The following is an 18,890-nucleotide window of genomic DNA, read 5'->3' as shown; positions in this document are numbered from 1 at the left end:
TCACACAGTCCCTTTCCTACTCAAATCCCCAGCACCTCAGTGATCCTGGTAGCAGGGGTTGGGGCCAATATCTTAAAAGACAAAAACATGATAAGAAATTGGGCCAACTAGAAAAGGCTACTAGCCTTATTCTTGAAACTCAGCTATCTTAAGTACAGGCTGGAGTTGGTGAGTTACATGTCATTTCAGCCCTTAGTTCTATGACCCAGAAGTTACTAACAAAGATGGTATTAAATATCACTGAGGCTGGGAAGGTATTGCAGTGGGATCTAGACCAGACTTGGCCCACTGCCCTTACAGATGCATCAGGAGTACCATCTGATCTGTGGTCATGAAGACATACTTGGACACTTTCTGAATGGAAGTGGGGACATTCAGAGTGCTCCTTCCAAGCATATGGACCGGTTAGGGTGGGTGTGGGCTCCCACATGCCGAATCCTGCTGGGTCCATGGGGAGCATGCATATGGGACTGAATTATTCACCGAGACATCTGGGAAATTAAACCACTTGGTATATCTACCTGATTTATAGTCAGTGCCCCAATCCCTTAGTTGTTAAATGAACATTCCACTCTTTTGTCCTTGCATTCATTCCTGGGTTGGGGGTAACTAAGCTCAAAAAAGCAGTTGTACATATATCTATAAAGCTTCATTGTTTTTGTTTTTAAAGTTTAAAAAAAAACTCGCCAAAAGTTTGTTAAGTATTCTCAAAGGAGAAAGTTGTTGGTGTCACTAGGCATAAATCTAGGTAACTCGGGAGACTGGCTTTGGGCCTATGTGACCCAAAGTACCTTTATGTAAAGAGCTTTTGTTAGCCTTACTAAACTTTTGTAACCTTTTGTGTTATGTGCTAATTACTGGCAGTGGCAAAGTTGCTTAATACTAAATGTAGCCAATATTAAATAAAATAGGCAAAAAGCAGGTGCTGTAATTAAAGTTATATGCATAAAAACGTAGCCCCCATGGTAAAAAAGTACAAATAACTAATCACAAAAAAGTTGCTAACAAGCTAAGGTGGTTTTTTGCCAAGTATAACTTAACTGCTTCATGTGATTGCTATTGCAAAGTGTATTTACTGCATAAAAATAAAAAATGGGGGAAAAAAAAGTGTGGGGGTAATGGGAATGCTTAGCTAAAGTTATGTATAAAAAAAGGAAAACCACTTGTATTGGTGTGCAAAATTTGAGAATGCTTTTCTCCCTGGCACCTTTCTTTGGGCTCAAATAAACCTGGTTTTGCTTCTCCACCCTGGTGTAATAATTAGTGCGACGCACACCGGGCAATGAACCTGCTGTTGCTCCGCCTCGGGCTCTTTAAGCCAGCAACACGTGGGTGCGCTGGGCCCCATTATAATCCCCTCTGTCTTACCCTCCATGAGGGATCCGGTGGATGTGGGGGTTCTCCATGCTACTGGGGGTGTCTGGTGCTCCTGTCCCTCCTGGTTAATAGTGGAGTGTGTGGGTGTCCCCCAACTCGTTAAGGATCCGTGTTGTGCGGATGCCCCCGTTCTTCTCATTAAGAATGGTGCAATGGAGCATATGGGTGTGTCCCCCACCCCATGAACTAGCTCCCGTGTGTGGTTCCCCTGCCCCCATCCAGGCTCTGTGGTGTGTGGGTGTCGCTGTTCCTCTTTTCAAGATCCGTGTTGCTTGGGTGCGTCCCTCCCCGCAAGTCAGATTCCCCAGCGTGTGGGTGCTCCTATCCCCCACTCCAGGCTCTGCGGGGTAGGGGTGTCTAAAAAGAGACTGTGTCTCACTGTCTGCCCAGGCTACACTGCAGGGGCTATTCACAGGTGCAATCCCACTACTGATCAGCACAGGAGTTTTGACCTGCTCCCTTTCTGACCTGGGCCAGTTCACCCCTCCTTAGGCAACCTGGGGACCCCAAGCTTCCCCAGGATCACCATATTGATGCTGAACTTAGTGCGGACACCTGATCGGCACAGCCTGCTGCAGCCCAGAACTCCTGAGCTCAAGCGATCCGCCAGCCTCAGCCTCCCCAGGCGCTGGGATCACAGGCACCAGCCACAGAGCCCGGCTTGCTTTGCAGTTTGGCAGCCGGAGCTTTAAACTCTGCTTGTGAGCTCTGTGCCTTGGCCAGACAGGGACAGCCTGGAACTGGGAAATGCTCCTGCTCCCCCTGCCCCCGTCTCATGTCAAGCTGCAGGCGCCGCTGTCCTCCCAGGTAAGATCCCGGATGTTTCGGTGCCCCCTTCCCCCGCCCAGGAGCCCAGGAACCTCTCCCCCCCCCATACAGAATCCTGCTGCACAGCGAGGGTCACACGCGAGAGGCTTTGGGTCCAGTTTGTTCAGGAGTGTCCCAGGCTCCAGCTGTAAACTCTGCTGGTCAGTTCTGATCTTTGGCCACACGGGGGCAGCACTAACGGTCCCATCTAAACGCTGTTTGCGTTCCACCCTTCGGATCGCAGATTGTAACCCGTGGGCAGATCTCTGAGTGCAGCCAAATCCTTCCCCAAACTAAACATTGAAGCAGCAGCTCCCGTTGGAAAGATCAGGATTTTTGCCTTTAAAAAGAAGGGAAATATCTGCAGCGAGAGACTGAAGAAGCTCAATTGATTTCATTGACTCCATGAATGTTCCTCTGTGTCCCCCTAAGAGTCATGCCCCACATTTTGGGGACCACTGAACCCTACTCGCTAAGCAGGGGCTAGTGATGCCAAAGCCCAGGGAAAGGGAGAACAAGTGCGGGCCCCCAGCACTGGAGCCATGTGAAGGGGCTGCAGGAGAGGGGCAATGGCTGGTGGCACAGGGAGTTAAGGGCAAAGGGGGCACAGGAGGGGCAGGAGTTAGGGGTGAAGGAGGAGCAAGGGTTGGGAGTGCAGGAGCTAGCGGTAAAGGGGGAGTGGGGATCGTCCAGGGGCAATGGGGAAGTGCCAAAGTACAAGCTTTGCCCAGGGCACCATTTTCCCTAATGCTGGTCTGAGCAAACAATTGGAAATGACCCTTCAGTGAGGCTAGAACCATCGTGTAGAAAAGCCCCTTTGTTAAGTGGTGGTGGCTGAGGGCTTAGGGAGATGGGTTAAAAGCAACAGCCACTTGTCTGTGGAGGTTTGATTCTTGCCTGCTAGGCCAGGCTGGTGTGTGGTGTCTCCATGGCTGTACTTTCAGTGTCTGATCTACCACAGGGAGCCAAGTCTAGACATACTCAGAGGCTCTATGCCAGGGTTTCTCAAACTTCCTTTCACTACAACCCCTTTTTGCCAAAAAAAACCAAAAAACTTACTACATGACCCTAGAAAGACGCACCAAGCCCCTCTACACTGAGCACAGGCAGAGGAGACAAAGCCTGAGCCCTGCCCCAGTTAGGGGAAGGCAAAACCAGAGCTTGAGGGATTCAGCCTTGGGTGGTGGAGCTCGGACTTTTGGTTTCAGCCCCAGGCCCCAACAAGTCTAATGCCAGCCCTGGTGACCCCATTAAAACAGGGTTATGACCCACTTTGGGGTCTTGCCCCACAGTTTGATAACCACTGCTCTATGCTGATGGGAGAGAGTTTTCCTGGGGGTGTAGTTAATCCACTTCCCAAGAGGTGGCAGCTATGTCTGTGGGAGAAGCTATATCGGTGGGTGTGCAAGCTGTGGTGTTTACCACATTTAAGAAGTTTAATCAAACCCCATTTTGAAAACCACCTGTGGTCTGGGAATGGCAAAGGAGCTCGATGAATCAGGGTTTGTCCTTCAAAGTCCTGGACATCACAATTCCATACTCCTGTTGTCATTGGGGATATTGCTCAGTGTTAGAGTGCTTAACTGCAGTTTTCACGTAGTCCTCAGTTCAAACCCCCGTGTTCTCTTATAACCTTCTTTCTTTTTTTTTCAAAACGTTAAACATTTTCCTTTCCATTCTCCATTATGTTCAGGGGCTCCTCTATACAGGAGTGCTTGATATTAATGTAAACACTCAACATTTTGCTGTCCAAATGCATAAAAACCTAGCAAAGCTGTCCATCACAAAGGCCTTTTGCAGGACCTCAGACTATTGGTCAAAGGTGGTGGGGAGGTGGACACCTCACAGAGAGATGCTGACATCAGCCAGGCAGGACAGGGGTGAGGGGCCAGGGAAACCTCAGAGACCCCTGTGGCTTTGCTTCAGCAAGTCTCCTTCTCCAGGTCTCTCTTTGAGGACTGAGAGAGTATTCGGGTTCACGGACATGAGTGCCAGGAGGAACCTTTTTCGAGTTTTCTCCTTCCCTTTTCCTGATTTTACTAGAAAACAGCCGTCCCTGTTTAGAAGGTTGAAGCCTCCTCGAGGTTTGAAACCTGTTCAGTCTGATCCATCTGGTGACAGTTGAATTCTAGGCATGGAAAACACGAACTTAAGGAGGCAGAATTTTATTCCGCACCTGGGATTTTGTCCCATAGAATCAGTGGGGACATTAGGGTTTGTCCTTTCTGTTTCACCTTTTCCTCCCTCCCTCCCTCCCTCCCTCCTTTCTCTTTGTCTCTTGCTTCTTTTGTCCTTTCACCTGTTCCCCTCCCAACAGCAGGATCGGTGTGTGTGTGTGTGTGTGTGTATGTGTGTGTTGCGGGGAAGTGCTCTGCAGCTCCCACTGAGGGAGGTCCACCCAAAAATGTGGGGCTGAAACAGTGCTCGGGCAGTGATCCCCACCAGTGACCTGGGCCATCCTTTGGGCTCTCTGGTGAGAACCCTCCGCCTCCCGTCCTCAGTCTCTACCCTGATTGGCTGAGCAGGGGGTTATTGACAGGGAGGAGATTCAGGTCCTTGTTGTTCTCTTTTAAGACCAAGGAAATAAGTCATAACCTGTTATATGTTGACAAATTTTGCTGCTTTGCTGCATTAATGGTCTCTGAGCAGTTCATGATTCTCTCTAACATTGCAGTTCTCCTCAAATACTTGCTGAATAATTACTGTGAACTGTTGTTGGTCTGGAGCTCATCTGAGAGCACTTTATTCAGGTCATTCAGTGTTTGAAATTCACGATATGATGGTTAGTTTCAAAATCAGGGCTCTTGGGTCCTATTCCCAACTCTGCCACTGGCTGGCTGTGTGACCTAAGACAAGTCAATTCTCCTTTCTCAGCCTCAGCTTCTCCCTCTCTCAAGTAGGGATAATGATGATCCGCTCCTACCTAGCTCAAGGTGGGTAGAGGATGGGGATCCATTGGAGAGTGTCACTAGGAGTATCAGAGGGGCCGTGTTAGTCTGGATTTGTAAAAGCAGCAAAGACTCCTGTGGCACCTGGCTAAGCACACAGAACAAACCCCAAATCCCCCCTGTGCTTTGGGAGCCAGGTTTGCTGTGGGAATCCTGTAGTGCAGATGACTTCACGCCTGGGCATTGGGATTATTTACCAGTTTCTCTGGCATTGGGGCAGTTTTGTGCTCACAGCTGTGATGGCCGAGTGGTTAAGGCGTTGGACTTGAAATCCAATAGGGTTCCCCTGCGCAGGTTCAAATCCTGCTCACAGCGAGGCCTGTGTTTTAGCCAATCTCCCCCCCGGCAATACCTCTGTACAACCCCCTGAGACACTCTCAATTCTCTCCCCACCCCAAGTAAATTCTGTTCTGCTCCTTCCATAGAGATCCCTGGGACACCCCCTCACACTGTGTTGTTGAGGGGTTGGGCAAACTCTCAGCACCTGAAGCCTCTGCCACTCACCTGGTGCCCCATAGATCAGCCATAGCCCTGGTTCTGCTCCTCTCTCTAGCATGTGAAAGGAGCTGAGTCAGTGACTCCATGGGAGCTACGGGGCTGCAGAACCAACAGAGAGAAAAAAAGGTGCTCAGTGCCCACTGGCAGCCAGCTCCCCCCCACCCACTACAGGCCTTGCTGACAAGCTCCTCACACTTGCCAGTGATCAGCTGTTCAGTGGGGTGCAGGAGGCGCTGGGGGAGGAGCAGGGAGAGTGGGAGAGGGAAAGGAATGGGGCAGGAATGTGCAGGGTGGGAAGAGGTGGGAGAGGGGTGGGGGCGTGGGGGAAGGGGTGGAGTGGGGGGCAGGGCCTGGGAAGGAAAGGGGGGATTTGTCCCATACCCCGGATCCCTCTAGGGCCGGCCCTGAAGGGAAGCACCGACTTTCACAGTGACAATACAACTGACCAGCCTTGCGGGGGAGGCTGAGGGAGATCCGCACTCACCAGGTCTCTTCTCTCCCCCACGGAGAGCCAGACACTGCTCTCTCCTGGCTCTCACTCTAGCAGCTGGACGCCAAGGAGCCATTTCCCCACAGGAAGTGCATTGAGTGCCCCTGTGGTACTGGGGGGCTGGCGCTGCTGCTGCCTGTGGGGCTGGCAGGGGGGCTGATGTCTGCACAGACTCTCAGCTGCCAGGCCGGAGGGGGCACTTGGGCCCTTACCAGACTGCCTCAGTGAAGACAGGGGGTTGACAGAGCAATACAGACGCTCTCCAGAGCACGGAGCAGCAGCCGCCCATGCAGCCAGGCAATGAGCATTTCCCACAGCCTGGAGCCGAGGCGGAGGCGGCAGCTGCTGTTCCAGCTCCTCGGGGACAGGCCCTGTCAGCCAACAGCCACTTCTTACTCCCCACAGCTAAGGGCATCGGGTTCCTCCGGTGGGGTGTGGAGCAGCCGTTCGTTTTCCTGTTCGCACTGCTCTGCAGTGTGAAAATCGGGGAGGGGAGGCAGAAGCCCCACTTCCCTCCCGAAATGACGCCCAGTGGGGGAAGCCAGGACAACAGGGTGGGGCGGCAAGTGGTGGCCAGACTCTCACTGCCAGGGTCTAGTCTAGCTCAGGGTCCAGCTCAACCTCCTGCCCGCGCCACTGGCCCCCAGTCCCCTTCCACCACCAGGTGAACCCGGGCACTAGGGCAGGAACAGGGTGAGGCAGCAAGTCAAGCTGAGCAAGGCAGGCAAAAGCGAGTCTTGTCTTCATGGGCCGCTCACAATGACGTCCTTTTTGTGTGGAACTGCTGCAGAAACATCCCGGGCAGAGAAGCAACAGGCCAAAATGTCCCTACATAGCTGTTGAAGTAGCTCAGTTGGGAGAGCATTAGACTGAAGATCTAAAGGTTTCTGGTTCAATCCCAGGGTTTGGCAGGTCTCTTCTTCCCTCCTTGTGCAGTGGTGGCTTGTTGTCTGGGAACACAGTTGTGTCTGCACCCAAGATGAGCAGTGCTGCCCTAGAGGACTTAGGGGGTCTGGAACAAAACAATTTTGGGGGCCCCTTCCATTAAAAAAAAGGTGCAATACTGTATTCTCCTGGGGCCTGGGGCAAATTGCCCCACTTGCCTCCCCTCTGGGTGGCACTGAAGGTGAGTCTCTGATCTTGGGCTCTGCAGTAGGAAAACATAGAATGGGCTTCTGCCCCTAGTTGGCCCACCTGACCTTTAACAAGGAGAGATGGGAGCTGCCTTTCCCAATATGGCAGGAAGAGAGTGAGGCAGGGGGACCCTCAGGAATGGTGCCACAGGGGGTGCTGGGCAGTGACAGGCAGGGATTGGGGATGGAAGCTCCTCTGTGCAGCTGAGTGAGGGCAGTACCAGGGAAGGGGCATGTGTGAAAGTGGCTGTGTAGAAGGTGGAAGGGATTTGGGGGCCCAGGAGGTGGCACTTGATGTTCATTGCCTTGGAGCAGCTGGACTTGGCCATGGTGGGTGTTCAGGAAATGAACATTAACAACTCTAGGGTAGCTCAATAGGCAGAGGTTGATTGGAGGAAAGGCCTCCTGTCCAGGGAAGAATGATGGGGCTGGAGTCTTGTTCTTCACGTTGGCGGTGTGAGTATAGAAGGGGCTGGAGCTCTGACCAGGGAGGGCATTACTGGTGGGCTTTGTGCTCTGTGGCACTGGTTACTGCTATATTAGTGTGTATGGTCCCCAGTTAAGGCATGAGAGGGAAGATCAAAGGCTCCCTTCCTCTGGACTGCATGATGTTTGGTGTTGGGGGGGATTTTAATTGTGTCAGCCGGCCTGAGACCCGCTGGTCCCGTTTTTCCAACCTTCAGAAGAAACATTTTTACAATGAGCACTACCTGGCGCAGGTCTGTAGTGAGGTAAGCTTAGAGGAGCTCACTCCAGCCACAGAGGGGGTTCACCTTTCTGCAGGGACAGACCAGGACTCGCATTGACCGGATTTATGCTCAGCTTTTGTGTCTTTAGCGTGTTGCTTCTCAGATTCTTTCTTGGCCTGACTTGTTACACTTTGACACTTAACAGGCCAGAGTTTGTGCACCTTCCTATTATCCTCACTAGGATCTGATTTCCAAATTTTGAGGAATGACTTTTTGCCTCTAACGGCCTCCATTACTCTGCCATGTACCTAGAGTGGCGTTCTGCTGGTCCTCCTATTGTCGTTTCTGATTTAGGGCAAACGTTTCATCTGAGCCTCTAATTGCGGCGGTTTTAAACAGTCTGCATGCTGCTTGCAGGCACCTAATACTTGTGACAGCAGCTCCTTTTAATTCCGATCCAACCATCTATACTTATGCCAATAGGTTGACTTTAGGTCTTTAACTTTGAGCGGTAGCTGAGAAGATGGTAAATCGGGCAGAAACCCATTCGACAAACCTCTTCATTTCCTTGTTATTTCCTGACTTCTTCATTCATCGCCTTTTTCTTATTTCCTGGCTGAGGCGGCGGCCTGCCAGAGAGCTCCCTGGCACCTCTGGCTGCCTGGGCTGAAGGCAAGAGGCAGGCCTGGGTGTGGTGAGGGCCTCCTGTCCCGTAATGAGGCCGCACTGCTTCCTGGTCCCTTTTTCCCACCCACACCGGCAGGCGGCTGCTGTGGGAGAACACGAGGGAGGCTCTCGGGATGCTAGGCAGCGCTGTGTGTGTGGCTGTCAGGGGAAAGAGCCTTCTTCTCTAAAGAAGGCTGGCAGAAAGGTGGTGCTCAGCTCTGTAAGTGACCTGCCCAGTAGCCTCGCTGCCAGGGGATGCAGACATTTCTGTAAGGTGCAGAAAGAGGGTATTTGGCTTCCAAGTTAATATGAGAAATATGCATTTAGGAGATGGAATTTCCCTTTTTTTCACAGGGCCCCAGTGGCCTAATGGACAAGGCAATGGCTTTCTAAGTCAGAGATTGTGGGTTCAAGTCCCATCTGGGGTGAAAAACTCCCTCTACATTGCAAGGAAACCTTGGCCTTATTTTCACCAAGGAAGCTGGGAGATGTTTGAACACAAAATACTGGATCTTGGGAAAAATCCCCCAGAAATGGCATCTTGACAAATGCTTTCTAAACCCATCAGTAGCAAACAGTTAATACTAGTGCTTGTCTGAGACTAGGAAGGGGAGTGTCTACTCTGACACTTCAGTGAGTGAAACAGACAGAAAGAGGAAGGCTGTTCTGACAGTGAATGGATCTGTCTGGAGACAAAGCAGCCCCTGAGAATGAGCAACAGTGTGAAAAGAAGGGGTTCAAATGGGTGTTAGATGTAAGTTAGTGTTAGAGGGTTTATCCCTTCACCCTCCAATTACTGGGTCTGTCTTGCGTACACACAGAGCAGCAATACCCAGAGTCCAAAGGTGCAAACAATTAGATGTTTATTGGGTTGAATTTCCAGCAAGCAATGATTCCAGTTTCCTTCCTCAGTGTCCCCATCCCAGCCCTGACGCCACAGAGCCTTGCCTGTGTCCCTGTTCCCATTCTATCCCTTAGCAAAACATAGGACATATGGTGACACATTTCCTGATAGGGCCAGGCCTCAAGGTGGAAGGTGTTGATATTCCATTTGTCCCGTGCGTAGTGCAGTGCCCTGCACCTTCTCTCGCACGGGCTGCCACACCTGTTCCAATTAGTGTTCCAGACTTCCCACTATAGTGGGCCTGGGAAGGTTGGGTCCAGGTTGTCTAGTACAGGGGGGAGGGGCTTACTCCATTACTTCTAGGTTATTTTCATAGGCAACGTAACACAAGTATACTTAGCAATACACCAGCCGCTGTAACAATCCACAGCAACACCGAGAGACCTGAGCACTAGCCGCATGGTCCAACATCCTGGCCACCACCGAAACACCTCCTCTCCTCCTTCGACGGGGTCAAGCCCTTAACATGTCCAGTTGCTGGCAGTTGCAATACGCTGCCGCTGCAGGTTTTCGTGCTTTTGTCCATAGCATAAGTCCATTGAATGTCCACAGAGAAATGGGTTATTGTCAAAACCAACTTAACCACATGGTGTGGAATCAGGCTGTATGCGCTGGTTCGATTATTCACAGCAGTAAGATTCACAGATCTATCTGTGTGCCAAAGCCCAGAGAGCAGCGTGTAGTGTGGAATTTGGTTAGGGGCTGGTGTAATTGTGCCCCCAGTAATATGTACATTTCCAGCAAAACACCTCATACACAGTACACGCAATTGTCCACCCCTTGCCATGGGGCATTGGGTGTGCTCCTCCACGGCCATCAGGGAGGGGCACATTCAAACATCTTCTCTGGATTTACACCATTTTACACACCCCTCCATTGATTCCCAGCGAGCAAACCCCCTTCTCATTATTCCCATTGGGCTTGTGGGGCCCACCTCAGCTGCTGATTCACTTCCAGATACCACGGTAGCTATTACACAGGTGCTGGCCTCCTAGTCGAGCGTTTTGAATTTCCATACACATCTTCCCCCAGGTCAGCCATTTGAAGCCATCCCCACCCACGTCATGAGGTTTTCTGTTCATTGAAACACAACAATGCTGACAACAAGACAAACACCACAGACAAACAACACAAAACAGAGATTCATGGTATTCTGGGTTAGTCTTTTGCTGGCACCAGCTTCCTTGTAGAGTGTCTGAAAAACAAAAGAAACAATTTCCACACACACACCCCCCCCCAGTGGGGACAGATTAGTGCTTAATAATAATAATACCACTTCCTTTTACGAATTTCCTTCCTAATTGCAGGAAAAACAGAATTCCCTCCAGGCTGTCCTTATTTTGTTCTATAGTCAGATAGTGAATTACCCCACTCGCGGGTCATTTATGAAATTCATGAGGTGGTGTGCCTCAGTTTCCCCTCTTGCACAACAGACCCAGTTTTCAATAGTTTCTCTGCTGCACCAAGCTTTAAGTTTATCCTCAGGTAATAGCTGAGAGACAGCTTTAGATTTAGCTTTAGCACTGTATACACACCCACACACTCCTTAGGGTTAACCTGTCCCCCTTATTTTCAGGCTTGACTTGTTTTTTCACCTCCCTTTCCTGGAGGGCACAATCTGAGTCTTCCAGTAGCTTGTTTGCTGACCAGATGTATTTATTATTTGCAGCTCCTTTGTGCAGCCACTGATGGGCAGTTCTCTCCTTCCCCCATCAGCTAGGTCATTTGCATTCACCCCGGCTTTCGGGCTTGCTTTTGGATCCAAAGCCATCAGCAGCTCAGAGACTGTCTTAAAAGGGACACAATCAACTTCCACCCGAGTTCTGATTACTTTCCACTTTCATCTTCTGCTTCAAAACATACAGATCTGAAAAAGAAACCACAACCTATTGTGGCTCCCTTTGGAGCCCTAATAGGGTTTGAATTAAGTACCATGTTTTGTTTGCATTTCTTTTACCCCTTCTCCAATATACACTGCACACGTCCTGGGAAAATGCACATTCCTTCCATAGTTTAACCTTCATAACATTATGTTACAAACCATAAGTCTCACTTTAGGTTTTTAAAACCTGACACAATTACACACAACATTTTGTTTTGTCTAACATCCCTTGCACTGTAATAATTTTTTTTTACACAACTGTACCCTGATTACACGTCCATCTTGTACAACCAGAGCCAGCCAGGGGCAGGCAAGTTAAGTGCCAATAGAAACCTCGGACATTCCTTTAGTGATATTGCTTACATTACCCAGGAGTCAAATCATTTTGATGAGATTATCTCTCCGCCTGCTGCCTGCAGCCGTCCCCTATAGACCATTTCTGTGGGCAAAGGGCCCATTTCCCCTCAGAATGGTGTGTGTAAAGGCTTCTCGGGACAAAACATAGTGGTGGTAGTAGCCACTTTACCCGACCCTCTTGTATAATTTAATTACTAAGCTTCCATCCAACGTGAGTGCACAGAGCTGCACATACAGTTACATTTATATAACTGGGTTTTATTATTAAACCAAAAACTGCCCTTCTTGTAACACCACAACTGTTGCCTTTTGCTATTTCCACAACTCCCAATAGTTTACTTTCCTCCAAACTCTGTATTATTAATTTTTGCAAAACCTGGCGGCTGCACTGCCGTGCTGGGGTGACTCTGCAGGGGGAGAAGCTGCTGTGGAGCAATGTAGAGCAGGAGCAGGAAGTAGCCGGGGTCACTATTCACATTCTGAACTGCACAATTTTCCAAAATTGGGAATGTCTGAGAACAATTCTAAGGGGAAGGTGAACGCAGAGCAGTGACACTGGAGGTGCCCAGACCTCCAACAGGGGCAGTGTGGAAATTAATAATGGGAAGATCATTTGCGAAATTAGTCGTCACTGACAAGATTTGTCTCTTCTTATTTCATGTTATGGTGTTATTTTGCAGAATCAGGACATATTTTTACTATATTAATTAAACACTTAATTTTATTTAACCAAGCCAAAAACTTAGTGTCACTTATTTTTTCTCTGTCCTAACAAGAATGAATTGAATTTTGTAACTTTCTGGAAAGTGCAGCGAGATTAAATGTGGGGAATTCAGTCTCTGTGTTTGGAGCTGATGTTTTCCTCTCACAGGTCAGTGCCTGCATTGAAATACCAAGAGGGATCTAAGGGCTGGTGTACGCTGGGCACAGGGGTGTTTGCAGAAGGGGCGGGGCCTCAGGTGGAAGGGGCGGGGCAGGGCGTTAGTCTCCCCCAGCTGGCGGTTCACGCCCTGCCCATGGTGTTGCAATGACAGAGGCTGCCCAGGCTGCACTTGTAGCGAGGTTCCCCCACTAGGTGGCCGCGCAGAGGCCGCAGGAGACAGGCAGGTGGCAGCAGGGGAAGTGGCGACACAGGAGCTCTCAGCAGCAGGGTGAAGGACAATGCCGTGGAGCGGCAGCGACGCAGAGTGAACAGGGCAAACCGAGAGCCAGTTGAGGGAGTGTCGGCAGCAGAAGCTGAGGTTTCGCTTGATGCCTTCCCTTCCCTCCCCCACCCCTTGGGCTTTGCTGCCCAAGGGGAGTGGGGGTTGGGGGAGGAGAGCGGAGGGGTCTTTTAAAGGAACATTGGATTGGCCTGTCACACTGCAAGGTGAGAAACTGAGGCACAGCACTGCCCAGCGTACTCTGGGGTGGGGGGGTTGCTGATGAGCGTAGATTTGAATGTGGTTGTGGGGTTTTCCCAAACTCAGGCTTGATTCTCTTTCCCTTTTAATAGAAGTTCTCATTGGCTCTCTGCCCACGCAGAGCTGGGGAGTGGGGGCCTGTTGTCTTTTCCCCAGGCTGAAAGGTGACACCTGCCTGGCGAGTGAGGGTCGGTTTGGGTGACCCCCACTCAGGGCAGGCTAAGGGCAGGTCTCTGCCCTTTACTCAGCCCAGGAGGAGTTTTTTGCACTAACATCCCAAGTGTGCAAGTCCGTCCCCGCAGAGCTGCCCCATAGGGTGACCTTAAAGCAACTGTGGAAAACGGGACGGGGGTGGGGGGCAATAGGCTCCTATATAAGAAAAAGTCCAGCCAAACCGGCCTGTCCCTTTAAACATGGGACATCTGGTCACCCTGGAGCAGCCCCGCACTCCTGCTCCCCGGTTGGTGCGTTTGTAACCCGGGGGCTGAAGCCGACGCGAGAAAGGGAAGTGAGTGAGCTCGGAGCTCTCCGGCGCCACCTGCTGGGAGCAGAGGGCAATGACTGAGCGACGTCCTGGCTAATTTAAATATCACCTGGTTCTCTGCCGGGTGGCTCCACTGGAGAGCTGGGGCGTGGCCTGAGTGTGGCAGCACCTTATTTGCATATATTAAAAGCGGCAGTTTGGGGCCATTGGGGTAAAATAGGAGTAAGTTTTGGGGTTGGGCCCCACATGTTTAGTGCAGGCTGTGGGGAGCCGGGCTGAGCAGAGCCTGCCCCGACGGGGAGTGTGGTCACCCTGAGCTGGGAGCGTGTGGCCAGACATGGGAAGGGGCTGCGGGGAGTGGGGCGGTAGAAGGTTGGCTTTGGAAAGCAGAAAGTGCCCCCTGCGCGCCCCCCCTCTCCGGCTTGTGGTGTCTGGGTGGGGTTCTTGTTCCCTACTGAAGAGCAGCAGCAGTGGTGGGGGAGGGGAATTGAGACTCTGCTTTGGGGGTTGCTGTGGGGCGTGACACAAGCCCCCTGGCGCTGGCTGCTGCTGTGGGGCATAGGACAGGTGGGGCAGGGGCTGTCTGGGTCCTTGAGATGAGGGCGGTTCCTGGTTGGCTGGTGCTGGCCTGTCTAGTGTTTTCTGACAGCTGATCTCCCATTGGCTCTCGCGCGGGCGGGTCTCTGAAAGCTGGTCTCCCATTGGGCCCTCCCAACTGACGGTTCTGACAGGCTCAGCTCCCATTGGTGACGTTGTGTGACAGCGATGCGGGGCGGAGCCGCCAGGGCCTTGTGCGCTCAGAGCTCAGCGCCGCCCGCGAGAAGCGGCGCGAGGCCGCGCGGGCGGGTCCCGCTGCCGGGCGGAGGACCGAGACCGCAGCCGCGGCGCCGCCTCCCGCCTGGCGCGAAGCCGCAGCGCCGGGGGGGGTCACAGGGCGCGAGGCGCTTCCGCGCGCGGCTGTTTCCTGCCGGTCGCGGGGTGACGGGTCCTGCCCGGGGCGGCCGCGGGGTCCCGATGGCAGCGGGGCTCTGGCGTCCGCCCGCCCGCGGCGGCTGGGAGCTGGGGCCCTGCACTGGCCGGGGCTGCGGCTCCTCCTCACCCCGGTGACTGGGAGCTCCGGGCTCCGCCTGCGGTGTCTGAGCGCCGGGGCTCCTCTCCTGCCCGGGGCGGCCGGGAGCTCCCGGGCTGCGGCTCCTCCTCACCCCCGGTGACTGGGAGCTCCGGGCTCTGCCTGCGGTGTCTGAGCGCCGGGGCTCCTCTCCTGCCCGGGGCGGCCGGGAGCTCCCGGGCTGCGGCTCCTCCTCACCCCGGGTGACTGGGAGCTCCGGGCTCTGCCTGCGGTGTCTGAGCGCCGGGGCTCCTCTCCTGCCTGGGGCGGCCGGGAGCTCCCGGGCTGCGGCTCCTCCTCACCCCACCCCCAGTGACTGGGAGCTCCGGGCTCTGCCTGCGGTGTCTGAGCGCCGGGGGCTCCTCTCCTGCCCGGGGCGGCCGGGAGCTCCCGGGGCTGCGGCTTCTCCTCACCTCCCGGTGACTGGGAGCTCCCGGCTCTGCCTGCGGTGTCTGAGCGCCGGGGCTCCTCCTGCCCGGGCGGCCGGGAGCTCCCGGGCTGCGGCTTCTCCTCACCCCCGTGACTGGGAGCTCCCGGCTCTGCCTGCGGTGTCTGAGCGCCGGGGCTCCTCTCCTGCCCGGGCGGCCGGGAGCTCCCGGGGCTGCGGCTCCTCACCCCCGGTGACTGGGAGCTCCGGGCTCTGCCTGCGGTGTCTGAGCGCCGGGGCTCTCTCCTGCCCGGGGCGGCCGGGAGCTCCCGGGGCTGCGGCGCTGCAGGGTCTGTGAGCAATGACGTGGGGCTGCGGGGTCCTCCCGCCATCAAGGCCTGTTGGGAAATCCTGGGTCCGCTCACAGCGGCTGGGAGCTCTGGGGTCCGCTCGTAGGAGCTGCAGGGTCCATACGCAGTGGGGTGGGGCTTGAGGGGCTCCCCGGCCACCCATGGCTGCTGGGAGCTCCAGGGTCTGCCTGTGGGAGCTGTGGGGAGATGAGGGGTTTGGGGTGGAGGAGGGGGCTCCAGGCTGCAGGGTGGGGCCGAGGGATTCAGAGTGCAGGAGGGGGCTGTGGGTTGAGGCAGGGGGTTGGGGTCCAGGATGGGGTGATGGCTCTGGGGTGGGGGCAGGGATGATGGGTTCCAGGTGAGGGAGGAAGCTCTGGGCTGGGGCAGGAGGTTGAAGTGCAGAGGGGTGAGGGCTCTGGGGTGCAAGAGGGGGCTCTGGGTCTGGGGGATTCAGGGCTGGGGCAGGGGGTTGGGGTGCAGACTTACCTCGGCGGCTCCTGGTCAGCGGTGCAGCAGGGGGGACCTACAGGCCACTTCCAGGGCACAGCGCGGTGCCCTAGGACACGTAGGGACCAGCCTGCCTGAGCCCCGCAGCACCGCTGACCGGACTTTATAACCTGGTCACCCCACTGGGAGCTCCAGGGTCCCCCTGTCCCATGTGGTGGCTGGGAGCTCTGGGATCCACTCACAGTAGCTGGGAGCTGTGGGGTCCATCCGTGGTGGCATGGGCCTGTGGGAGCCCCTTCCGCCACTGGTGGCTGATAGCTGTGAGGCCCCCACTGGCCGACAGCCCCAGTCTTCCTGCCCCAGGGCTGAGGCGGAAAATGTCACTGAGATCTCTGAAAGTCACAGATTCTGGGACCCCCTTTATATAATCTGAGCCTTAATCGTTGTTGACTGTCTCTCTCAATCTAGTGGTCTGCTCTAGCGCGGATGGGACAGGGAAGACAGATGCTCACCCCCCAGCACAGGTTTGGGCAGCAATGGCTCTTGGGCTATTTGCTGTGCATGCAGAGGACTTGTCCAGGCCGGTGGAGCAGCTCAGCCAGATGAGGAGCTGGAAGAAGGAGACCTGAGCTGCCTGGAGATCCCTCTTTTTCTCCACAGCCACTGCCTGTCAGCAGGATTCCTCCTCCTCCTCAGTGAGACCAAATCTAAGCACCTAGACGGCCGGTCTGTCCGCTGCCCCCCAATCCCTCATGCCAGACCCACCCTGCCAAAGTCCTGTACCTGGCTCCAGAGAATTGTCTCACATCTCGCTGGGAACTCGACTTCTTGTGCCCATAGAGTCTCGGCCCCATTCAGTAGAGGACCTGAGAAACACAGTGTCTGCCTTTTCCAAATAAGTGCTTGGAAAGGTTTTGTTTATGTGGCCCAATGGATAAGGCATCTGACTTTGGATCAGGAGATTGAGGGTTCGAGTCCCTTCGTGGTTGTGCAATTTTTACCTTTGTACTGAAAGTCCTGATCCCTTCAGGGCTGGAACCTCTTCTTGGCTGCTCAGGCCAATGCTCTGGCTTCAGCTAGAGCCCCGGGAAGGAGTTGGGGGGTGGGCATCACAAAGGCTGGGACATGAGCCCCAGGTGCTTCCAGTCTCACCTTTGCCCTTCCTGACTTGCCAAAGAAAATGGGCGGCTGCCCGGGCTAGCGTGTGGAGCAGTTTCCCTCTTCCAAGTGTGCGCCTGTCCCTGTGCTGGAGGGTACTTGCTACATAGCACCTTGGGAGCCTGGGTGTTTCTCTGCTTCTCGCCAGCTGGGGAAAAGCCTCTTGGGGTAAAATCTCCTGCCCCACTGCAAAAGTGAGCCCCTTGAGTGGGAACGGTAAGAGGCCCCACCAGGGGGGCTGGCCCTGCTTTCCTACCATCTTCTGATGTTGGCCACAAGCATCAGCAGCTGGCTGTGGGTGGTTTTCAGTGGGGGTTCGGCATGGCAGGGAGCAGCCTGGCTGGGCGTCTCTGTGGCTGTCTGCTGGCCACGCATAGGCATGGTTCTCCCCTCCTCTTGCCCTGCCCTTGGTTGCTCTGTGGCTTTTAAGCCTTCCCTTGGATCTGTCAGCACCAGCTGCCTCTGCTCCAGGTGCCCAGAGGAGGAGAGGTGTGTTGGGCTCCAGCCTGGGACTCTGCCTCCCTCCTGCCTAGCCCTGACTATGAAGCCTGGCCCTGGCCCTCCTTCCTTTAAATGCCATGTGGGCAAGAGGAAGAGTGTGGCAGCTGCAGGTACAGGGACCAAAGTTGTGGGCATCAGGTGAAGCAGCGAGAAACAACCATCCGGTCAACCCGCAGGAATCTCTAGCCAGACTGTTAAGCTCATTGAACCAGCCAGACCAAAGACCTATCTCCAGTGGGCATCAGTCACCCAGCAGGAGGGAAAAACCTCACTCTAGTTCATCCTGAGAGAGGGTAGCCAAGCACATTGAGCTCCAGGGGTTTGCAGCAAAATCACATATCTCCAGGAGGTCCCACTGACATTTGAGCTCAGATTGCAGGCTTGAAAGTCCTGAGTGCTGCCCATTACACCATGGGACCAGCTCTATGTGGGTGGCAGACATTGGGAACAAGGGGCCTGTCCCTAGAGCATGTGGCCACTGCCAGAGCAAGTGTCCAGCCCGTGGTGTCCCTGCAGCACAGCCAGGGCCTGGGGAGGAGGCCTGGGACATGTGAGGGAGAGACTGTGACCTGCCCTGACCCTCCAGAGATGCTGGTTGTGATCTCCCTGCGCCGCAGAACAGGGTGACGTGTTTTCCTTTCCCATCTTTCCTTATGTTTTACATTGATTGCTGGGTAATAAATGGTGTTCGCTTGAAGCACATGCAATGAGGAGTGGGTCAGGGAAGTGCCCAGAGTGGAGACACTGTAGCCCTGTTCAAGTGATCATGACAAGATTGGGGGGGTCAAGCCCCCCAGGATTCCTGGGCCCAGCCTTGTTGGGGTTACGAGGACTCTACCACACACCAGAGTAGAAAGAGCATCCTTGGGGTCGGGCAGCCTCTGGGTAAGGGGGTGGGGACTCAGATCCTTCCGCCAGCCAATTCCACTGGGATCTTGTAAAATCCAGGGAAGTTCCCAACAATAGCCAGAACAGACTCTCCTTACACTTACGGTCTGTCCTCATTGCGTCTCTCTTTCCCTTCCCCCCATCTCTGCTGCTCCACCTCTGGGCTTTCTCAGCACTGGCCCCACAGCGCTTCCTGCCAGCCAGAGACTGCATGTTCTAGGCCTGCTCCTGTGGATGTGGCCTCTCTCCTGATTGCTAAGGAAAGGAACCTTTCCAGGAAATGGCCACGGCTTCTGGGAATCCAGCTGTGCCTGTGAACAGAATTTGGGTCCTGGCTCACAAGGCTACTTAAAAGCTGAGCACCCAGACAGGGGCTTGAACCCTGGACCCTCAGATTAAGAGCCTGATGCTCTATCAACTGAGCTACCTGGGC

At 54.0% G+C, this 18,890-nt stretch overlaps 3 non-coding genes across 3 annotated transcripts; 2 read left to right on the top strand and 1 right to left on the bottom strand.

Annotated features, from left to right (window-relative positions):
* Positions 1 to 5,365: 5,365 nt before the first annotated feature.
* TRNAS-UGA lies at positions 5,366 to 5,447 on the top strand. The gene has a single exon. It is a non-coding gene; the product is annotated as a tRNA-Ser (tRNA).
* Positions 5,448 to 8,963: 3,516 nt separating this feature from the next.
* TRNAR-UCU lies at positions 8,964 to 9,036 on the top strand. The gene has a single exon. It is a non-coding gene; the product is annotated as a tRNA-Arg (tRNA).
* Positions 9,037 to 18,817: 9,781 nt separating this feature from the next.
* TRNAK-CUU lies at positions 18,818 to 18,890 on the bottom strand. The gene has a single exon. It is a non-coding gene; the product is annotated as a tRNA-Lys (tRNA).

Source organism: Mauremys reevesii, linkage group 12, assembly GCF_016161935.1.
Source record: "Mauremys reevesii isolate NIE-2019 linkage group 12, ASM1616193v1, whole genome shotgun sequence".
Lineage (NCBI taxonomy): Eukaryota > Metazoa > Chordata > Testudines > Geoemydidae > Mauremys > Mauremys reevesii.
This window is presented reverse-complemented; position numbering and strand designations above follow the sequence as displayed.